We start from the raw sequence: 5,735 nt of genomic DNA, 5'->3' as shown, positions 1-5,735 counted from the left end.
TATATATATATATATATATATATACTTATATATACATATATTAATTTACCGCATATTGCATTCAATGTTTGAGTACTGACAAAGGACGCTAAGTCATTAACAGATCCATTAATATCTTTTAAAGATTTTATCATATGATTTCCTTCATTAATTAGAATTTCAACAAATTGTTTCAATATATTGAAATGAAATGTAGGTGTTAATATCTTTCGCCTTTTGTGCCATTTGATTCCTGTAACAAAATAGATAATTTGTAGCATTAAAATTTGCTTTGCATACTTTGCCAAGTTTTCTTTTATTCAATTTAATACGACAAAAAAATTATATTTTTTTTATACCGCAGGTTTAAAAAAATTGTACGTATGCTATTGTTTCTTTATCTAAAAATAACAATATTTAATTTTCTTTCATACGATTTTTTAAGGGGATCCTAAAGTCGTCTGTATTACCGATTAAATCATATAATTTTCGTATCGTGAATACTTTTTTTGTCATTCACAGAATCGAAAATCCTTTTCCAGGATTAAAGTATATACGTATTAATACATGTCTGTGAGGTAGAATTTACCGAGACACTACTCTGTCTCCAGATGCTGAAAATACCAAAAAATTTCAAAATTTCAAAATTCTATTTTACCATTTCATAGTCCAGTGGCGCTCCAGAGCTGTCACATTGTGGCACATTGTGACAATATTTACTTCATATAAAATTATAGAATGCGATCTGTACTTACGAAATAGTAGTCCGTGAGTAGGCACGTGAACACTAGTTTGCATGAAGAAATAGCGTGAGTTTCTTAAAATTGGATTTAGATGTCTAACTAAACATTATTACGATACGAAAATGTATATATATATATGTGGCATGAGTGAGTGAGATATTGATGTAGTAATGTGTCAATGACACGTAATCTAAGCGTATAAGTGCTATTTCCAATATGATTAATCGTCTTTAGGATTTCCTTAATTCTTATTTTATTTTGATAGATATTATCTTTTTACATTTTATTATTATTAACTTCAATATTTTACATTCATTTATAAATATTAATAATATTAAATATACATATTTATATTTTTGTTATATATTAATAATTATAAAGAATACGATAATAATAAAAAAACAAGCGCGAAGTTGTACGTAATCTTTTAGGTAAACTTAATTTAGTACTTTTTATATTGCAAAATAAGAAATTTGCTATTTTTTTATGATACCTTCGCTAGTAAGCAATCCAGTTCCTAACCAAGGAACTAAAGAATTATATATGTAGCCTTTTGAAAGATGCTCCTTTGCACTGCCTAATATCTTCTAAAATTCGAATCACACACACATACACAAATTAAATTACATTTCGTTTCATAGACACACTTAGAAATTGAGATAAACGCAATATCAAGACTCCTTCACTTTACCAGATAGACTTGCTTGTGTTGATTACAGCGGAGTGCATTTATATTGAAAAGCTGCGTTCTTAATCTTTACCTATTGGATAATCAAGTTGGTATGTTCTTTTGTATCATTAATTTCATTATTTTCAACGCTAATGATGGTCCAAAAATAGGACCGAAACGTTCAGAACTGTAGAGTACACGATTATTACACCGCATTTTATAAATATTAGTTATTAGTAATTTTGTTATATGCACCAACTACAGCGTTGACTCTTTATTGCCCATTATTATACTTATTCTTTATATTAGAATCTTATATAGATTAAAAGGGCCCTCAATTCATTTTAAATCTTTGATCTCAATTTATTCTTAATTTGTCTTCTAATATTTCTTTTACCTCTAAATCATCTGGATGATGAATGCTAACGAAAGCAATTGGACCGCACCAAAGTTTATAAATCGGATAATAAGTTTTACCAAGTTTACGTTGAAGGTTCCATAGATCTTCTAAAATAAAAATAATGTACAATTTAAAAAAGTAAGTGACAAATTTCAGATTATTGGATGATTATTTTTGCTTGCGTATTAATCAAATTTATATTGATTTTTAACGTCTGCTTTATTTATACGTTTTTAAGAGAATTTATCTACTAAAAAAAAATATATTTTAGATGACTAATTTCTGCGATCTAATTATATTATAATATCAACTTTTTGATATTTAAGTACATTAAACAAAGATAAATTAAAAACTACAATTAATAAATATTTGATTAAAAATAAAAATAGATTTATAACTATAAATATTTCTAATATTCTTTGTATATTGTTCTTACAATTAGTCAAGCATTGCATGATCCAACCGTTAATATATAGCAACTGTTATACTGGGTGCCTCATTTTAAGGAATCTACTCAAATATCTCAAAAACACTACGTTAAATCGAAAAATGTTTCGGACAAAAGTTTTGTGACTTATATGTAAGATGGAATCATTGGTTTCACCTTGGATAGCGTTGTCAAAGTCAGGATATGGTTTGAATTTTTTAAACGGAACCTCTCATTTTTATTGCATATTTTCGTAGCTTACCTCGAGAGCTTTTCAAAACTTTATAATAAAATATTTTTATTATAAACGAAAAGTACTCGATAAAAAATATTTTATTTTAACATTTTGAAAAGCTCTCGAGGTAAGCTACGAAAATATGCAATAAAAAATGAGAGGTTTTGTTTAAAAAATTCAAACCTTACTCTCTGACCTTGACAACGCCATCCAAGATGAAATAAAAACCAATGATACCATCTTATGTCTCTCTCGAAGTCACAAAACTATTGTTTGAAACATTTTTCGATTTAACGCAGTAATTCTGAGATGTTTGAGTAGATTCTTTAAAATGGCAAGTCCTATATTAATAATGTTGTTAATAGACATTTCGTATAAACAAAATAAATGATAATTATTAAAATAAAGATTGTCAAAGGTTTTACTTGCCTTGTGAACACCACAAATCTAGCAAATGACCGAGTAATGGCAATGATGGCATACTTGGTATATTATTAATCTGTCTTACATATTTTGCAAAATAAAAGAGTTTATATAATATTATAAGAAGGATACTCAATAGAAATGTAGTAACAATCATTTTGTATGATTTACAAATATTTTTAATTTTCGTTTCTCTATCTTCTTTTAATATCGTCAACACAAGTTACGTAATATGATATTCTGTAATAAGAAATATATAATATATATAATTTTATTATACTTACATGAAAAGATGAGTTATACATAATTAGAGTAAGATCTAATTATACACGTATAATTAGATCTTACTCTAATTATACACGTATAATGTGTCTCATACATATAAGCTATTATATAACTATTATAACTTTTATATATATATATATATAGAGAGAGAGAGAGAGGGGAAAAAAAGAGGAAAAGAGAGGGAAAAGGACTTTCTAAAGAGATATCCACTTATTTTTCTAAAACTATTTCACTTTATTAATACCGATAAAAACATTTATCTGTTTAAATAATTAAAGAAGCATAAACTCATAATTCATGTATTTGTCGTTTGTTTCTATATAAAATCAACTAAAAACGATCAATTCTATAAAAATGCAAAAATAAAATTATATAATTTAAATAATAGTGAGTATATATTGTTGATAATATTATATCGTTTGACATGTTTGTAATTTTCTAAATGAGTTTTATTTACACATTTTTTCTTTTTCATTTTTTTAATAATACGATTTTAAATATAAAATTAGAGTGCAACGTAACCTGTCTGTAAAGCAGACACCATAAACTAGTTTATATATTGCCTTGTAGTGTCAAATTGCTGTATCGGAATTGAAGACAATCGTTCGTTTATAAGAAAAATCCTTAAAAGGAAAAGCTACGCGTTAAATGTTTGCGTTTTGTAGAAGCATACAGTATGCAAATCAACAAAAAAGATTTTATATTAAAGTGAAAGTGTTCTAGCAAATCTTATATGCATTTACTTGTAGGTATTGGATTCATTTGTAAAGACTCCTGTGAAAGAAAAAAAATTGGAATATATGGCATTATTACCTATTATGCATTCAGTTTTAGAACACATTAGGTCAAATGCTAATTTTTACTTATTTTGTAAAAAAGTTAATTATTACAAAATTGCAAACATTATTGTAAAAACTGCTATATTATCTGATAAAAAAAAGTTTGTAGCTTGTATTTTATGTTACTAAAGTTTTATTTTTAACTTTTTTATAAGAAATATTGTCCAAAGAGAAAGTCATGTGTGTATCGATATTGACCTTGTTCTATATATATATGTATATATATAATTATTATGCTACTTCTCTCATGGGCATGTAAAACGAATTTAACTGAATGAAAAATTATTTATTATTTTGCGAGATTCTCAATAATTAATGAGAAATTGTTAACAAATATTCGCAAACATTAATTTGCTTATGTTTAAATAATTCGACAAGGAATGACAGTTCAACATTTTTGTTTATTGAACGCATTGGAAGAAAGACTCCAACAGCTACATATCAGCGATGCTAAAATCTTTGGTCCCCCCGTTGTCAACATTTTCTAATAAAATAATCTTAAGATATAGAAAATATTATTAATAGAAAAGGAATGAGGACTCTCTATATAAAAATAAACAATAAGAAGACGAGGGCGATATAAGAGTCAAAACTTTAAAATATAAAACGTATAATTAATAACTTCTTTCGATAATTAACTTAAAAAAACATTACTTATTAATACTAAATATACTTAAAAAATATAAAAAATATATATAAATAAGTCTCGTTACAAGTTTCGGTTATCGGATTGAGCCCTCCTCAGACATATTAAAAAACAGCAGTCAAAACAGTCGTTGAAGATAGTTCATACAATACTATTATTTATTATTAAAATATTATTTATTTTCTGTATTATTTCTACTTTATTCATATGTAGTCATTATTGTTTGTAGAGCGCTTTTTCCAATGCTTTTTTCCTATATGCTATATCAATAGAAAACGCTGATCTATCTTTTTCGCTAAATTATGTGACAATGATTTATGAATTCTTATTAATTAATTTCTTATTACTTGTTTAAAAAAACTTGCAAATTAGTAAAACAATTTTCCATTTTGTTTAATATGTTCTATCTAGCTACAAAAGATGGCAAGTTATAATTACAAGAAAATTTGTGTATAATATGATAAAAACAGTATTTATAATATATATTATATATGTAATGTATGTATACATTTGTCATGTTCTGCATAAAATTATCTATTGTTAAATATGATTATAACAATATTATGCAACTTTTTAATTGTAATAATATAGGTATATATTCAATATTTATAGTTATTAAACACTTGATAAAAAAACTATTTACAAATTTTATTTTGTTTAAAATATAATTCTTTATTATTTTATTCTATTGGATTATGAATAAAAATGTTGCATAATTTTTATTAGAATGCTTTATGTGTGAAATAAATATGTGTAGGAGAAATTTACACAAAAAGTTGACAGATATTGAAAGTACAAGATTCTGTTTATAGATCATATAGTTAATTGAAGCATGTGTGCTACTAACGGTACAAAAACAAATATAAAAAAATTTCTTACATGTATTTCTTTTCCTATTTTAATGTATATAAATATGCGATGTATTTCTATAAAACGTTATCATATTTTATAGCAATGTTTACATTCCACAAAGATTCTGTCTAAAAACCGTTTTATTAAAATAATTAAATATCTTATAATTTTGGAGATTATGTTTTACGCGAAGATGTTTATTGATTCACGGTTAAATTAAATTGTAATAACAAGTT

Source organism: Cyphomyrmex costatus, unplaced genomic scaffold, assembly GCF_001594065.2.
Source record: "Cyphomyrmex costatus isolate MS0001 unplaced genomic scaffold, Ccosl1.0 scaffold116, whole genome shotgun sequence".
In the NCBI taxonomy this organism is placed as follows: Eukaryota; Metazoa; Arthropoda; class Insecta; order Hymenoptera; family Formicidae; genus Cyphomyrmex; species Cyphomyrmex costatus.
This window is presented reverse-complemented; position numbering follows the sequence as displayed.